General features: G+C 35.0%; 1 protein-coding gene across 11 annotated transcripts in view; it reads right to left on the bottom strand.

Annotated features, from left to right (window-relative positions):
* The window catches only part of NAV3 (neuron navigator 3), a 1,064,916-nt gene that overhangs the window by 876,499 nt on the left and 168,925 nt on the right, over window positions 1–19,492 (bottom strand). For 5 of the 11 annotated variants that reach the window (XM_031938355.1, XM_031938352.1, XM_031938354.1 and 2 more), the window contains exons 2-3: window positions 8,593–8,662; window positions 3,053–3,214 (exon numbers count right to left, since the gene is read on the bottom strand). The gene's annotated coding sequence lies outside the window, so the exon portion shown is untranslated. Of the gene's footprint in view, window positions 1–283; window positions 1,688–3,052; window positions 3,215–8,592; window positions 8,663–19,492 lie in introns of those variants that run through there. The other 6 variants (XM_031938349.1, XM_031938356.1, XM_031938357.1 and 3 more) reach the window with 2 other exon arrangements.

The following is a 19,492-nucleotide window of genomic DNA, read 5'->3' on the forward strand; positions in this document are numbered from 1 at the left end:
AAATCTTCATGACTTCAGGTCCGGCATTTTGTCCACTGTGTCCCCAATTACCCCTTAGACTTACAAGAGGCATTACAAGTTTAAATCATTTCAGAAACTGAGACCTGGTAAGGACCTTTCTTTAGAAAGGCCAAAGTCATGCCCTGAATCATGGGTCACCAGCAGTCATCTTGACATTTCTCTTGCCATTGGACTTCAATGACTCTAGAGGAGAGAGGGAAGCTGATGGCTCCCACAGCCCTGCTCCACTCGTATCCAATTTATACACAAGTCAAGAAATCACCTTATGATATCACTGGTCCCTCTGAAAATGAAGAACAAACAACAATAATAATATGGTAGCACACATTTGTAATTCCATCTAGTTTTAGAATCTTTTCCTCTCATAAAATCTGACGGCAGTGAACCAAATCAATTAGGTGTACACACCAAAGTTAGTACCAGTTGGTCAAGTCTCTGGGAGTAAGATGACTACCAAGTTGTCAAATCAATGTAGGTTGAAACACAGAACAAGTAAAAATGCCCATGTTAATCATTGTGGTATCAATCAGGTAAGTAATCTTTATACTTCCAGCCTGGGTGAGACAGACTCTATCTTTTAAAAATAAAATAAAAATAAAAATTCTAAATTTATGAGTCTAACCCTTAACTAATTTTAGTATCATGAGAACACATTAATCATTGCCCTGGAATATAGAATACCCATACCAGGAAGGACTAGCTGAATTGATGGTTTCTTAATGTAGGATTTAAAAAAAGGGAGAATGTAGGATGATCAGGAGCTAAGGTAAGATTGACCTTAATTCTAATTCCTTTCCTAGGGAAAGCTCCTCTAGCTTGGGAATGGTGGGGGTCAAGATAGGGAAAAGAGAAAGAAGAGAATAGCCTTTTAAGAACACTAATAACAACCTATCTATGTGAATTTTAAATCTCATGTATTTCTCATGACTCAGAGTCACAAAAGTTAATGTTCTTTCCACCACAGTGCCCTTCTTGAGAACAGATCAAACAAAGACATAAAGGTAACCCTCTGATCATTGAGAAGAGTGGATTAATGTATTTGATGAGTACAAAGATCAAACTATGAGACTGACATGTCACTTCAATTACAACTACCAGGGGGTAGAGTCCATGAGACTCCTCTATGTCAGGAAGAGAGGTGCCATACTTAAGAAAGCCATTAGTGTCCCAATTGTTTCATAGATATCCTGATGGTTTTGAATTTTATATTCTTAATGCGAAGTTATTAAACTGCCTTGAGCTTTACAAAGTCATAATGTGTCCGTGATAAGTCCCTAAGGTTTAAAAGCAATAAAGAAAGAACTTGCAAATTTCTTCCTAGCTTGAAGAAATTGAAGCCATCTTTAGCAGAGGAATTAAGTATGCAAGAATAAAGAAAAATTAAACAATATCATGGAACGAGATGTCAAACATATGTGGCCAATTACCTTATTGTAAGAATTAAGTACATCTATTTCAGAAAATAGAACTGATTTTGATTTTTCCAGAAAGAGTCTCTTGAAGAACTGCTAAGAGATGATCATTTTTCTCATAAATAAGTGGTATATAAATTCTTTACACAAATAATTCTAAAGCTAACCATAATTCAAACTCATGCTCTTAAAATGGAAGCCTCCTGAACCTCTCTGGGTCCTCAAACTTTTTAAATAGGGGGCCAGTTTACTGTCCTTCAGATTGTTGGAGGGCCGGACTATAGTAAAAACAAAAACTTTGTTTTGTGGGCCTTTAAATAAAGAAACTTCATAGCCCTGGGTGAGGGGGATAATCGTCTTCAGCTGCCGCATTTGGCCCACGGCCGTAGTTTGAGGACCCCTGCAAAGAGGTCTTGATGTTTTCTGAGCAACTGAGAGATTAAGTTCAGACTGAAGCAAGTCCACATGGGCTGTCTATTCTGTTATTTTCATGTAATTGATATCTATACTGCATTGTTTCTTGCTCCAAATACATACATGTAGGTATATACACATGTATGTGTATGTGTGTACATATGCATGCATATGTATATAATTGCAAGCATATAATTTCTTCCTCACAATTCTCTTACTAATACTTAAAGATATTAATCAAATCCCCATTTCACAAGTGTTCTTATGTATAGGCTAAATTTTAATTCATTAAAAATTTTTTTTATTGACATTTCAAATCCCCTCAATCATCCTGGTTATCTAAAGGATGCATACATATATGTTTGTATACATGCATATGGATATACATACATATATATATATATATATATACATATGTATATATATATATATATTCTTTCATACAATTATCTCACTAAATATTTGAAGACATTAATCAAATCCCCATTTTCCAGGTATTGGTGTGTGCACTTTAAATATTTACTTGTTATCTGGATTCTAGTCAAATCTAAAAATCTAGGTCCAAATCTTATCTCTGTTTACTGTTTGTGTGACCCTAAGAAAGTCAAAACCTCTATTTTCTCATATATAAAACTGAGGGTTGGGTTAGCTAATCTCTTGATCTAGATTCATCTCTACATCTCTGATTATTTAAGCTTGAAGTCCAGATATACAAGTGTCTTATGTATAGACTACTATCTAGCTGTCACCCTAGCTCCTACTTGTACAGTTCATAAGCAACTAGATGGTATAGTACATTCTGGGCCATTATCAATCATCTTGATTTTTGTCTTGCTGCTTGACTTTGATGACTAAGGGAGTGAGAGAGAGACAGAGACAGAAACAGAGAGACAAAAAGAGAGAAAGAGAGAGAAGGGGGAAGGGAGAGGGAGAAAGAGAGAGAGGGTGGAGAAGAGGGGGGAGAAAGGAAGAGAAGGAGGGACAGGGAGCAAGCAAATCAGTTTATGACCTGAGATATCATTGTCCTCTTTGAAAATGAAGGAACAACACCATCAACAACAACAGTGGATAGAAAGCACTTGAACTCATAAAGACCCAGACTCAAATCTAGCCTCAGATACTTATTAGGTAATCAAGTAAGCGAGTCACATTCTCTTTCTGCTTCGATTTCCTCATCTATGAAAATGAATAATAAAAAGTCCTACCTCCCAAGTTTATTATCTCCTTCACAATCTACTTTCCTTGCTTGGGGCCCAGCTAGCTTTCTTGAAGAGTCTTTCCACAGTTTAAGTTTCAGCGGAGAAGCAAAGGTAGAATCCAAGATAAAATAATCTTCCTTAGGCTATATAGCCTTGTGAAGCCAATACCTAGAAGCAAAATATTCAACTATCCAGTTGTTCCCAAATATAATAATATCCACATCCTCTCACAACAAGACCTAAAATAACCCCCAGGTTTCTTAAGAGACAAACAGGCAACAAAAGGTGGGCATGTTTATTCCAGAGGAAGGATGTATAGATCACCCTCAAACCAAAGTCCGATTTAAAATTCTATATAAAATTAAGGCTCAGCAGATTTGGTACCTGTTTTCACTTCCATTCTTATGTTATAAGCAAGTTCACTTAGAGACAAAGGAATAAAAAGACAAGGGTTGTAGAGGTATTACAGTAAAAACATGACTGAGAAATGTGACTAATGACAGGGAATGAAGTAAACTAGTGATCACCAAATGATCCAAGTACATCTGGTTTCACAACTTTATTTAATTCAACAAACATTAATTAAGCTCCTACCACATGCAAGGCACTATGCTCTAGCACTGGGGAAATGAAGAAAAACTTTTCTAAAAGATCATTTTTAAAGGGATGGTCCATAAACAAATAGAAATAGAAGTCAAAATCTAAAATAGCTGGTAGGATTCCATAAAGAACAGGCTACGCCCAACTAATCTTATTAATAACTTTGACAGGCTTAGTCAACTAATACAATACAAGAATATTGTAATTATATCAAGAAAGCAAGACAAGATATTCTCTGTCATATTCTCATGGGAGAAAGGACAAAAACACAGGGACCCAGAATTGGAAGTAGGTGAACAACTGGATTCAATGAATAGTTATTGATGGTTTAATGTCAACTAGCAAATAAGGATTGAGTTGTATACACCTTTCAATTTGTATTTAGACTTGCACTACCTAACATTATTCATCAATGACTTGGATTATAATAGCGTGGATGGAATATTCATCAAAATTTCAAATGATACAAAGTGTAGAATAGCTAGTTCTCAGTATGACAGAATTAAAAGATCATCTTGACAAGCTAGATTTAGCTCTAGCGTTAGACTCTCTAATAAGGTGAAATATTCAGTAAAGATAAATATAAAGTTTTATGCTTGGGCTCAAAAAATACAGTATCATAAGTTCAGAATGGGGAAGACATGATTACATAGTTATATTTGTCTGAAAACAATAAGGAATAGTGAACTACATGTTAGCAATATGATATGACAACTACTAAAGCTAATGTGACTGGGTTATAGTAAAGAGACACAAATCCTGAGAATAAGGAAAACCCCATGTATTCTGCTCTGGTCAGACCATGTATATAATTCAGTTCTAGAGAAAAGAAAAGAAGCAAAAAATGGATAGGGTGAAAAGCAACCAAAATTAGGGAGAATCTTGAATGAAAACCATATGAAGACTGGCCAAAAACCCTGTGAATGATGAACATGAAAATTAGAATATTCAAACGTTCAAACAAGATATGTCAAATATATTCAAGCATCAGAAGGATTATCAATAAAGAAAATTGTGATTGTTCTTTTTGACTGCAGATATCAGAAGCAAAAGAAATAAGTGGAAGTTGAAAAGAAGCAAATTTTAACTTGATAAGAAAATATTTTTAGGAATTAGAGCTCTCCCAAAATAGAATGGACCTGGAGTCAGGAAAATCATCATCTTCTTCTTTTTTTTCAATAATTTTTTATTGACAGAATCCATGCCAGGGTAATTTTTTACAACATTATCCCTTGCACTTACTTCTGTTCCGATTTTTCCCCTCCCTCCCTCCACCCCCTCCCCCAGATGGCAAGCAGTCCTATACGTGTTAAATATGTCACAGTATATCCTAGATACAATATATATGTGCAGAATCAAACAGTTCTCTTATTACATAGGGAGAATTGGATTCAGAAGATATAAATAACCTGGGAAGAAAAACAAAAATGCAAACAGTTTACATTCATTTCCCAGTGTTCTTTCTTTGGGTGTAGCTGCTTCTGTCCATCGTTGATCAATTGAAACTGAGTTAGATCTTCTCTTTGTTGGAGAAATCAGTATCGTTGTTGAGGTATATAATGATATGGTTCTGCTCATTTCACTTAGCATCAATTCATGTAAGTCTCTCCAAGCCTCTCTGTATTCATCCTGCTGGTCATTTCTTACAGAACAATAATATTCCATAACATTCATATACCACAATTTACCCAACCATTCTCCAATTGATGGGCATCCATTCATTAGGAAAATCATCTTCAAATCCAGCCTCAGACATTAATGAGCTTTGTAATCCTAAGTGAGTTTCTTAACCCTACTTACCTCAGCTTACTCATCTGTAAAATAAGCTGGAGAAGAAAAAGGTAAACTCATCCAGTATTAAGAAATAATTCAAATGGAGTCATAAAGAGTCAGTTAGACATTTCAACTACTGAACAACAAGAAAATAAAATGCATTTCTTTAAGACGTGGTGGAAAGTCTTCACTGAGTACCCATTTATTCAGTTTGTTACAATAAGAATACATTTGCAGTCTGGTTTAGATTAGATTGCCACCAATTTCCCTTCGAACTCTGAAATTTTATGATTCTGGTAAGAGAATCTATCCTGGTAGGATCACAGACCCACTGACATAGGTATGACATTCTGTTTTATAAGATAAGGCATTGTGTAATATATTTTGTACAAAATTATGTAATGTTCTTGTTTGTTTGTTTTTTTGGAGGTCTTGGAGAAGCCTTCCTTTCAGCAGATTAGCGCCACAAGAATAGTCAGGTGCTAAAGTCCAAATCCTTTATTATCTTCTTCACAATCTACTTTCCTTGCCTGGGACTCAGCTAGCTTTCTTGAAGAGCCTTTCCAGAGTCTAGGTTTCAGTGGAGAAGCAAAGGAGGAGAGCCTGCCACAACAGTGAAGTAAGATGGAGTGAATGAATCTGTCTTTGAATCCCAGAGCTTGAACCAATCCGCTTGTCTTCTCTGGCTCTGAATGAATCTGGCTCTGCGTCCCGGCTTATATGCTCTACACTGAGCATAAACCAATCATTATATCACTAGGAAACCATTATTTGTTGTAAGATTAAATCAATGATACTGAACATAGAGAACTATTCAGCACCATGCTAAACTAGATAACCATTGTCTCATCAATTCCACTGATTTAACACCTTATAAGAATACTTGTTTCAGAGTTCTGGTCCATAATAAAATTACATACTCAGAGAATGAAAAGTTTTGCCATTTATGGAAATAAGTTCTAAATATCAGAAAAAAAAATAATTTTGGTGGGTTATCTCATAACTTGCCAAGACTAGAGAAAACTTGCCTTCAAGAATTCAATGTCATACAGGCCAGATTAGTAAATGCTATGAAAACTTCTGTTTACTTTTGTTCCAGTTGCTTAGTAATGTGTAGACACAACTAAGAGATGACACAGCTCCTGAACAGCTAGACTAATAAACACAAAGAGAGATCATTGCAGCTGTTTATTAGATAGGAAATGGAAAAGAATACTCTTACTATACATTCTTGAAGCTATCATTAACAATACAAAGACAGATAAAAGATTAATCCTAAGTCATATAAGACAACTACAGAAAATTCTCCTGAAGAAAGTCAAAAGTCAACAATTTCCTAATGAAATTGAAAGAATCCTTTATAATTAGGATTCAACCAAGAATAAGTATGAATGTACTTCCATCCAACTAAATGTAAATCCATCCAACTAAAACCCAAAAGCTCCACCAACAGCTGGACTACACATAATACAAGAAAATACTTGTCTAGATTGAAAAGTTGACATCATGAAGGTTTCATGGAGACTTTCTGGGCCTTGTTAGGTTTTATGTTGTAAATTTTAGATTTTAAGAAGTACATGTATAAAATGTAATTGTACATAACTAATACAAATATGTTTAAAATGATTGTATATGTATAACCTACATCAGATTGTTTACTATTTTGGGGAGGGAAAAAATAAGAGATGGGGGGAGAAAAAAAAGTGAAATTCAAAATGAACATTGAAAACTATTTTTACAAGTAATTAGAAAAATAAAATATTATTGAGGAAAAAAGATAGTTGTAAGGAGGGTCTAAATATGATCATTTTTTTAAAGGAAGGTCTAAATATGATCATTTTTTAAAAGTCACATGAGAATATAATGAAGTGTTAAAGTGCAGAACAAGCCAAAATTGATAATGAATTCTAAGGTCTAGGACATAAGGCTATTTTTAATCTGTATTGGAAACCATACAAAGATTACAAAAGAAATAGAACTATTTTGGATGAAATGATGGGATAATACCTAACAAAAAAGTTTGCTCTCTTTTGTTTTGTTTTGTTTGATTATTTGTTTTTTCTTTTTCTGCCAAGAAAAATGATCTTTGGACTGAAGATAGAAAAATAAAAAATTAATGGTAAGTTGAATCCCAACATAAGTGAGGGGGTAATAGGAGGGCAGCCAGCTATATACATTGAGTTGAAGTCACCAGTACCAGAAAACCTAAGTCATCAAGTTGTAAAGACACTATCTTTGATCCTTGGACAATATTGCAGAAAAGTAGAGGTGATGCAGAGTTAGCAAGGCAAAAGTCCTGGTACTCGGAAAGAAAAACAAAAACAAGGAAAAAATTTGGATTCTCTAAGTTATACATTGATGAACTTAAACAACAAATACTGGCAAATAAAAAATCTCAAATATATTATTGAAGGGATGCATTTCAAAAGAAAGTGGTGATCATCAAAACAAAGCATGAATTCAACAACAGGTTATGCTAGACTAATGTCATTTCTTTTTGTGAAAGAGTTGGTAAATTAACTGGGAAAGGAAATTATCATACATGTAGCATACCTAAAATTCAACAAGGAATTTGATAAAAATCACCCATAATATCCTTACGGATAAAATGATAAGATAAAACCATTTAGAGTCCTTCACAGTATGCTCTAGCCTATCTTCCCAGACATATTTCATATGTCTTTTATGGCTCTTCATTTGAACTAAATTTATTATTTTATGAATGCATACCTATAACTCCCAATTCTATACTTCTTTGCAAGGCCTGACTGTTTGCCTAAAATCAATTAATCAACAAATATTAAGGTGATACAATGGATAGAATTTGGAATCAAGAAGACTCAATTTCATGAGTTCAAACTCAATCTCAGACATGTATTAGTTGTGTGACCCTCAGTAAGTTACTTAGACTTGTTAGCTTCAATATCTTCATTTTAAAAGGAGCCAGAAAAGGAAAGGGCAAACTAGTATCTTTGCCAAGAAAACTTCACATGGGATACTGAGAAGTCAGACATGCCTGAAAGGACTCAAGAACAACATCATTAATTAAGCACTTCACTGTGTGCAGGTACTATGCAAAACATCAGAGCTACAAAGACAAAAATATTTCCTGACTTCAAGAAGCTTCCATACTAATGGAGGAGATAACATATAAAGAAAATATAACTCCTTACCTTTGCTTCTTAGAATACTTCTCTTCCTTCAATGTTCAGTTCAAGTGTCCCTTCTTAGGAGAATGCTTTCCTGAAAATTTGAAAAGGGATCATTAGTATTCACAATGCTATGTACTAAATATCTAGGTAATGAGAAGTTTGTACTAATCTCTCAAAGAGATAAGATATGTCCATTTATTTTAGTGATTGGGGGGGCTGGAATCTGTATCCTCTCCCCTCCCCAACTTGATTTGCTCTGGGTACAAGAATGGAGGCATGGCAGTAAGGAGAGACAGGTGATGGATAGAAATTCAACCCTGGTAAGGTATCATGATGGAAAAATGAACAAAGGAAAAGAGATGACTGATGAAGGAATATAACAGGAATATAATAGGTCTCCTGTTAGAGACCTTATGAAAAGTCCCTGTTGTTTCACTATACTAATAGCTCTTGGTTTGAAAGGAATTTCAGTGAAGGAGTTTCCCCAGATAACAGACCTATAAGAAATTATGAAGAAGTCCTTGTTAAAGATGTTACAATTTCCTGCTTTTTATTTTAACTCTGTTATGATTACTCAGCTTTATAAATAGCCTACTTAGCTCACCTAAGGCAAATGAAGACATGCTGGGTAAGATGAAAGAAATATTAATTTCTTTATTTTAGTTTCTGTTTACCACCCACAGTGTGGCAAACTCACTAGTTTAGAAACTGGGATAGCAAATTATTTGAAAGGTCGCCGTATCTTCCAAATTTACACTTAGGGTAAATTTGGAATGGCATTATTTCAAACATTTTTGATTTGTTACATTGGTAATATCCTAGTTTAAATCACTTATAGATTCTGTGAAATAAGGCAATGCTTTTCTTACTCATCAGTGAACAGGAGCATAACTAAAAATGCCCAGATGCTCCTCTTTATGGTTTCACAAGTCAGGTGGATCCATAAATAAAGACCAGTCATGATTTTAAGACTGCATTATCCAAGATGGCAGAGAAGGCACACACGACTTTCTAAGCTCCTCTCATTCCTCTCATAACCAACTATTTAATTCAACCTCAAAAATAGCTCTTCATTGCTTAAATTCATGAAGATCAGAAGCACTACAGCTTACCAGCCAAAGTCAATCTGGAAGATCTCCAGGAAAGGTTTGTCCTGAGGGGCCAGGAACAGACTAGAACAGGCAGCAAGAAACTAGCGTCCAGAGCACCCCCAGGGGTGGGAGTGATCCCTGTGACTAGAGAAATTATAGAGACGACTCTGCTATAGGCTAACTGCTCTGCTTTGATTACAAAGCAGTAAACTGGCAGAGAAATTAAAGCCTAAAACAGAGGGTACTCTAAAAAACACCAGAACCTAACAAGATCTGTCTGTAACTAGTCAAATCCGGAAATGACTCAGGCAGACTGAAACACAGCCCTGCAGCCACATCCTGCAGTTTGGGGCTTTTGCAGGGGCAGTTACAAATCCACACGACAGGGGGGCACAGCCTGGGCAGCCTCTAATCCGCACAGTGAGGGGCTCAGCCTGGGGCAATAGAACTTCCCCAGCAGGACTGGGCTTCCCGGAGCAGAGACACTTTTGGTCCCTGCTAGTGCATTCACTGCTCAACTGCTAATACCCACAGCCTCAGGGTGGGATTTGGCTTGGGGTAGTGAAACTCTCACTGCTCAGTGTCTAGCCCCAGGGCAGTCGTTATCTCACACAGCAGGGATTCTTTGCAGGGCACTTTCCCAGCTCTGCCCTGCAGGCCTGAGTTACTTCCAGGTGGGGAACTCTTTCCCAGAGCACTCCAGTGTAATGGGCTGAGGTTTGAGCTGATGGACTGAGGTCCCAAGTACATGAGGCTAGATAGTAATTGGGCTATACTCTATTAATATACATGATTGGATAAAGAACGGTCCCTGCCCACTCTCCCTGCAAGTCCTGATGTGTTGTATAGGAAATGACGATTTTGGTGGGTGGAGGCAGAGAGAGAGGGAAGACAAGAGGGGAGAGATTGGGCTGGGTTCTAGACTCCGAGCTGCTGGTTGTGTGGCTGCTGGTCGAGCTAGCTTCTTGACTCAGCTGCACACATTGCTATCGCCGATTCTCTTCCACCTCCGATCCTTCTTCACTGAGAATAAAGACTGACGATTTTCCCCTAACCTGAATTCCTGTCTCGTGCTGATCTTAAAATACACGATCTTCACACTCCAGTACTTTGCTGCTTTTTGCAGCCGGCTGGCAGGACAGCTACCAGTCCATACACCTATTACTGCTCTGCAGAGGAAGCTGGTAACCTCCTGACTCTGAAGACAGACCCTACAGGCTTTAACAAAATGAGTAAAAAAATCAAAAGGAGGATTGATAGTTTCTATACAGAAAGAGAACAGCTTTTCAACCCTGAAGAGACTAATAGCAGACAGTCTCCAGACAATTGCTGGTCCCCAATACAAAAGGCTCTCCTAGAAGAGACTATTAAAAACCTTAAAAGAGAACTAGAAGAAAAATGGGGAAAGGAAAGAGAAGCTATGCAAGACAGTACAGAAAAGAATATAACTCACTAAAAGAAAAATTTGATAAAGTGGAAAAAGAAAACAACTTTGTGAAATATGAATTGGAAAAGGTAAAAAACTCCCAAGAAGTGCAGGGAAACAGAATTTGTGAATTGGAAAAAGAAAATAACTCACTAAAAATCAGAACTGAACAAATAGAAATGACTGATTCACTGAGACAGGAAGAATCAGTCAAGTAAAATGAAAAATATGAAAGAATGGAAAAAATGTTAAATATTTACTTGGAAAAACAATGGATTTGGAAAATCGATCTATGAGAGATAACCTGAGGATCATTGGACTACCTGAGAATTATGATGAAAAAAAGAGCCTAGATACTATTTTACAGGAAATCATCAAAGAGAACTGCCTAGAAGTAATAGAACCAGAAGGTAAAATATGTTTTGAAAGAATCCATCGAACACCTTCTGGAAAAGACCCTAAAATAAAGACTCCGAGGAATATTGTGGCCAAACCAGAATTTTCAGACTAAAGAAAATATTTTACAGTCAGGAAAAAAAACCAGTTCAAATACCAATGTGCCATAAGGGTCATGCAAGATCTGGCTGCCTCAACAGTAAAAGATTGAAGGGCCTGGAATCTGATATTCCTAAAGGCAAAAGAACTTGGAATGCAGCCAAAAATAACCTAGCCAGCTAAGCTGAGCATTTTTTCCTATGAAAGAAGATGACATTTAATGAAACAGAGGAATTCCATCTGTTTCTAAGGAAAAAACCAGATATCCAATAACAGGACTCAAGAGAAGTAGAAAAAGGTAAAAGGAACTCTTGAGAACTGTATTTCTGTTATGGATATACATAAAAACCACATGTATAATTTGATTTTATTGATATAACATAAAAAAGGGAAGTAGAAATAGAAAGGGGATGGTGTCAGAAAAAGGGAAAAGGGGAGATAAAAAGAGGGAAACTAAATACGACAATGAAGCAAAGGAAACGTAGCATATCTGAGGGAATTTAGAGAGGGGACGAACACTATGTGAATCCTACTCTCATCAGAGTGGGCTCAAAGAGGAAATAATTGACATATTTGTTTTACGGAGAATCTTCTCTCACCTCATTAAAAAGTGGGAGAGGAAAAGGGAAAAGGGAAAAGTGTAATAAGGGAAGGGTACAAGAAAGAGGAAGGGATTCAAAGGGAGGAGGGAGGGATACTAAAGAGGGAGAGCTGGGTGATGCAAGTGGGACCAATAACTTTAATACTAGGGAAGGGGGGAAGAAGGGCAAGAAAAAGAAAAGCATAATCTGGGGATATTAGGATGGCAGGAAATACAGAATTCGTAATTTTAACCGTAAATGTGAATGGGATGAACTCTCCCATAAAGAGGAGGCAGACAGAAGATTAGATCAAAAGTCAGAACCCTACAATATGTTGTTTACAGGAAACACATTTTTTTAAAATAACTTTTTATTGCCAGAACCCATACCAGGGTAATTTTTTACAACATTATCCCTTACACTCACTTCTGTTCAGATTTTTCCCCTCACTCCTTCCACCCCCTCCCCCAGATGGCAAGCAGTCCTATACATGTTAAAGATGTTACAGTATACCTTAGATACAATATATGTGTGCAGAACCAAACAGTTCTCTTATTACATAGGAAGAATTGAATTCAGAAGGTATAAATAACCAGGGAGGAAAAACAAAAATGCAAGCAGTTTACATTCATTTCCTAGCGTTCTTTCTTGGAGTATAGCTGCTTCTGTCCATCCTTGATCAATTGAAACTGAGTTAAATCTTCTCTTTGTCGAAGAAATCCACTTCCATCAGAATACATCCTCATACAGTATTGTTGTTGAGGTATATAATGATCTCCTGGTTCTGCTCATTTCACTCAGCATCAGTTCATGTAAGTCTCGCCAATCCTCTCTGTATTCATCCTGCTGGTCATTTCTTACAAAACAATAATAATCCATAACATTCATATACCACAATTTACTCAACCATTCTCCAATTGATGGGCATCCATTCATTTTCCAGCTTCTAGCCACTACAAACAGGGCTGCCACAAACATTACAGGAAACACATTTAAAACAGGGAGATACATGCAGAGTATAAAGAGGTTTACTTGAACAAAATAGAGAAAGAGAAGATCAATGAATTGGACTTGCAACTTAAAAAGCTAGAAAAAGACCAAATTAAAAACCCCCAATAAAATACTAAACTTGAAATTCTAAAATTAAAAGGAGAAATTAATAATATTGAAAGTAAAAAAAACTATTGAACTAATAAATAAAACTAAGAGTTGGTTTTATGAAAAAACCAATAAAATAGATAAAACTTTGGTAAATCTGATTAGAAAAAGGAGATAGGAAAATCAAATTAGTAGTCTTAAAAATGAAAAGGGAGAACTTTCCACCAATGAAGAGGAAATTTAAGAAATAATAAGGGGTTACTTTGCCCAACTTTATGCCAATAAATCTGATAACCTAAGTGAAATGGATGATTACTTCTAAAAATATAGGCTTCCCAGATTATCAGAGGAGGAAGTAAATTGCTTAAATAATCCAATTTCAGAAAAAGAAATAGAACAAGCTATTAATCAACTCCCTAAAAAAAATCCCCAGGACCAGATGGATTTACATGTGAATTCTACCAAACATTCAAACAACAATTAGCCCCAATGCTTTATAAACTATTTGAAAAAATAGGGAATGAAGGAGTCCTACCAAATTCCTTTTATGACACAGACATGGTACTGATACCTAAACCAGTTAGATTGAAAACAGAGAAAGAAAATTATAGACCAATCTCCCTAATGAATATTAATGCTAAAATCTTAAATAAGATATTAGCAAAAAGACTATAGAAAATCATCCCCAGGATAATACACCATGATCAAGTACGATTTCTACCAGGAAAGCAGGGCTGGTTCAATATTAGGAAAACTATCAGTATAATTGGCCATATTAATAACCAAATTAACAAAAACGATATGATCATCTCAATAGATGCAGAAAAAGTATATGATAAAATCCAACATCCATTCCTATTAAAAACACTTGACAGTATAGAAGTAAATGAACTTTTCCTTAAAATAATCAGAAGCATCTATTTAAAACCAGCAGTAAGCATCACATGTAACGGGGACAAACTGCAACCATTCCCAATAAGATCAGGAGTAAAACAAGGTTGCCCACTATCACTGTTACTATTTAATATTGTATTAGAAATGCTAGCTTTGGCAATAAGAGTTGAGAAAGAGATTAAAGGAATAAGAATAGATAGGCAATGAGGAAACCAAATAAATTATCACTCTTTGTTGATGATATGATGGTATACTTTGAGAACCCCAGAGATTCTACTAAAAAGTTATTAGAAACAATCCACACCTTTAGCAAAGTTGCAGGATATAAAATAAACCCACATAAGTCATCAGCATTCTTATATATTCCTAATAAAACCCAACAGTTAGAGTTACAAAGCGAAATTCCCTTTAAAGTAACTACTGATTGTATAAAATATTTATGAATATATCTGCCAAGGGAAAATCATAAACTTTATGAGCAAAACTACAAAACACTTTCCACACATATTAAGTCTGATCTAACCACCTGGAAAAATATTAAATGCTCTTGGATTGGGTGAGCAAATATAATAAAGATGACAATACTACCTAAACTAATTTATTTATTTAGGGCTATACCAATTAGACTCCCAAAAAACTATTTTGATGACCTAGAAAAAATAACAACAAAGTTCATATGGAAAAACAAAAGGTCAAGAATTTCAAGGGAATTGATTAAAAAAAAAATCAAATAAAGGTGGCCTAGCTGTACCAGATCTAAAATTATATTATAAAGCAGTGGTTACTTAAACCATTTAATATTGGCTAAGAAATAGACTAGTTGATCAATGGAACAGATTAGGTTCAAAGGACAAAACAGTCAATAACTATAGCAACCTATATTCCTCAACAATGATACTGTATGAGGATATATTCCGATGGAAGTGGATCTTTTTGGCAAAGAGAAGATCTAGCTCAGTTTCAATTGATCAAGGATGGACAGAAGCAGCTACACCCAAAGAAAGAACACTGGGAATTGAATGTAAACTGCTTGCATTTTTATTTTTCTTCCCGGGTTATTTATACCTTCTGAATCCAAATCTCCCTGTGCAACAAGAGAACTGTTTGGTTCTGCACACACATATTGTATCTAAGATATACTATAATCTATTTAACATGTATAAAACTGCTTGTCATCTTGGGAAGGGGGTGGGGAGAGGGAGGGAAAAAATCAGAACAGAAGTGAGTGCAAGGGATAATGTTGTAAAAAATTGCCCTGGCATGGGTTCTGTCAATAAAAAGTTATTTAAAAAAAAGAAATAAAGAACAAATTGAATGGCTGGAAGAATATTCAGTACTTATAAACCATGTAAAATAATAAAAATGATAATAGTAGCAAAGTTAAAAAAAAAAAAGAAAGAAAAAAGATTGCATTATCACCCTGTTGTGCTGTACTTATATATCACAGGCAGAGAGGATATTTAGGGGAGGCACAATGGCAATTCCCAATTACCCTAAATGTCAATCCAAAGGCCAGATGTTTATTAGTAGTGTTAGATAATGTTACTGTTCATCTTCAAGACCACAAAGTGGGGGAGGAGTGGTGCTGTCAGATAGTAAGAGATCACTAATAACATAGATGTTCAATTCTCATACAAATATATCAAGCATTTTGCCCCTAGATATGAGATTCTTGGATTAAATCTTAATTTAGCAGTACCAGAATAGCAACATAATCACTTCTTATGAGGGTGGTGAAAAGTAATTTAAAAGTCACTCGTAGTTTATTTTTAATAAGGTTTTTTTTCCCCACTTTCTCCAAATCCAGTAGAGAACATTAGCTAGATAAAGTAGAGGCAGTAGCTAAAGAAAAGGGGTTATTTCCACTATCTGAAATTTAAAATAAATTAGGAAATTACAAAGCAGCCAAACATACATAAATTTTCTCCTCACAATTTGCATGTAATACAGTAGAAATATACTTCATTTTTTAAAAATCAAACACATAGTCAATTTATCACACCAAATCATTATAAACAACAGCTTGTGAATTTTAAATATGTGCATTGCTGGATGGCACAATGAACAGAATGCCGAATCAAGAAGACCTGATTTCAAATGTGACTTCTGAATTTCCTAGATATGAGTGACCCTAATCAAATCACTTTACTGCTCTCTGTCTCAGTTTTTTTCATCTGAAAAATGAGGAAAATAATAGTACCTACATCCTTTGGTTATAATGAAGATAAAATGAGATAATATCTGTAACATACTTTGAAAATCTTAAAGCACTAGGCAAATGCTAGCTACTGTTATAACTATTATAAATTAAAATTCTTCACAATATCCCTAATGAAGTTATCTTACATGAAAATCAAGCATATATCTAGGATAAGGATAGTCTTTTGTAATCCAGAGAACATTTAGATGATAAGGTTAAAACAATATGATTGCTATGCAATGAATAGAGACAACAGAAAAAAATTTAGATTCCATTTCTTTTCTATTTTCAGTCTTCTGAGGAGCCCAGAGAGGACTGCTTATACTTCAGTTTTCTAAATGCTACAGCTGGCACATATGGGTGTTAGTGTGTGCTTCTGTGTATGTACGTATGTGTAAAGGGAGAGGAATAACACCTACCTCCCAACTTGTATCACAGACCTGTAGCACCAAAAATAACTGACAATATTATTGTTGCTACCAATGAGATAAAAGTACAGGATTGAGCAGAGGAACTATTATAAGACATGCTTAGAAGAAAGTAAATCAATGGCAAAGGTTTATTATATCACAGACCTTACATAAAAATAAAAATTATGGAAGTCTATCACTCAATCAACATGCATTTTGGGAAATGTTACTAAGGAGCAGAATAATACTGAACAGATGGTATAATGCATGGGTATAGCAGGTTTTGTGATACCCCAGGCTATCTCCAACTACCTCTAGTAGCATGATGATCTAAATATTCTCCAAAATCCATTTCAATTTCTTACAATTGCTTGGGTGTTAAATTAGCCAAAGCTCAATGGATTCTAAAGAGTTATCTTATATATCACGATGTGAAGAAGAAGGGCCCTTGATGGCATCTGCAATAATCTTGTTAGTTTCATTTTAAGAACATTTTGCTATGAACATATTTCAGAGAGGTGGGAGGAAATTAGATGAAAGACAGGAAATTCTGGAGTCCAGGACCTGGGTCCAAATGTCATCTATGAGGCTTACTGCCTGTGCCAACTTAGACAATGATTAAACTTCCTTGGGCTCTGTTTCCTCGTCTGCAAAATAAAAGGTAGGAATGGATGACTTTTTGAAGTTCCTTTATATCTTTAAAGTTTATAAGCCCATTATTGGGATTACTAAAGCTCAATTGGCTTGGACCAGTTTGAGCTGCCTGAATATATATCTTATGTTCAACGCACTATGTGACATACTATATGTACTCAATTTTTGAATATTTCCAAGCACACAATACCAAGATTTTCCTCCATATTGTCTATTATGGATAAGTAATTGGAAGGATTGTCTCAACTTTATTTTTTTTTAAGTTTGTAAGGCTGAGTAAATAAGAACAAATAAATTTAGTCTCTCCATTGTCTTTTATGCCTAAAAATAAACAAATAAACAAAAGATACCATAAAGAAACTTTTCTCTAGCTTTTTAATGCTACCAGTCAAAAAAGGGCTCATTCATTCTACCTGAAACATTAGTTCATTTTTTCAACTGGACTTAAAATAGTCTATAATACAATATCAAACATTTAGAGATAGAATTTTGAAAAGGAGTAGATATTGAATTCTATTGTTTATGGATGATAGCGTTTTCAAATTATATATAGCTAATTATTTAGATTTCACCATGATAATGGCTAAATGACACAATGTCAGAGTCACTCAACTGAAATCTTTTGGAAAAGATTAAATATGCCTAAAACTTAGTTTTTATTTCAAAGATACTTTATAAGGAACAGTTCAAAACAGATATCAACATCATCTACTAAGCGTCAGTCTTTTTACCATAGAGCAGACCATATAAAAGAAAGGGTTAATTTAGTAATCTCTCCCTGGTTCCTGACTTTCTTACCTCCTTATTACTATTAATACCACCACAAATCTTCTATATGTCGTCATTGTCTATATGACCCTCAATGTCATCTTTGACTCATCTACCTCATCTGTTAATCTTATCAGTTCCTGGGTCCTTTTGAGAATGCCTACATGACACTTGTGACAAGTATTGTCTTCTTTCCATTCTTCCATTTCCTCTCCCTTTATTTTTCTTTGCAGTTATTTCTAGCTCAGGCACCAGCCAAATGCTTTGCATGTAGTAAATGTTTTCCAAATGTTGAATTGAATTTATCTATTGAAAGACCAAAAATCAAGAAGAAGCTCGATTCAACTGATCTCAATAGATATCAATTATGCTTCTAGAATGGCTAGACTTCAGTTTGTGCTTCTTTCTTTATGGTTTCCCTTTTATTTTTTATTCTTTAAGTATAGGAGACAATGAATTGATCAGAGTTCAGATCATCATCGCTTATTGATCAGACCAATAATTTTTTTTTTTTAACAAAGGACATTAACCACCAATCTCACTCCCCCTTCCACTATTCACCAACATCCCATGGTAAAAAGCACAGCTTGATTAATCAAAAAACAACTTTTAAAATTTAACTATAGCCAAAGACAGTGCTAACCAATGGAGATGCTAAAACAAAATTACAACAGTAGCTGTTTTCATGAAGCTTTAATTCTATGAGATAAGGCAATATGTACATATGTGATTATCAACAAAATATACATAGAAATAAATATGAGGTAATTTTAGAAAAAAACACTAATCTTTGTAGGTAGAGTTCAGGAAAGATCTCACTTAGGTAGTAAAGTAATAATTCCAAGAAATGGAAAAATGGAGACAATGGAGTCTATGCATGATTATTAATTCTATCTAGCAAATATTTAAGCATATCATCTCAACCCTATTCAAAAACTTTCTGAAGAGAATAATGGACTATTTTTTCTTCTTCATGGTTATTTTTGGCCCATTTATCAACCAAGTACTTTGCATGTAGGCGATATTTTCCAAATGTTGAAGTGAAACAGAGATCCATCATGCCTCTACAATGGCTAAATTTCATTTTGTGCTTCTTTTAGCACATATAGCAGGAATTTAAACTACTACTGGGATAAAGAGCTAGGGGAAGCCCAGCCAGAAGAAACAACCTACTAAGTTCACACAAGTAATACCTGACAGAGCTAACATTTCACTTGGGTACTATGACTCTATAAGTGGTATTCTTTTCATCATATTACGGTGCTCACTTTTTCTTTTTTTTTAATTGTTTATTATGACTTTAT

Source organism: Sarcophilus harrisii, chromosome 5 (genome assembly GCF_902635505.1).
Source record: "Sarcophilus harrisii chromosome 5, mSarHar1.11, whole genome shotgun sequence".
NCBI classification, from domain to species: Eukaryota; Metazoa; Chordata; class Mammalia; order Dasyuromorphia; family Dasyuridae; genus Sarcophilus; species Sarcophilus harrisii.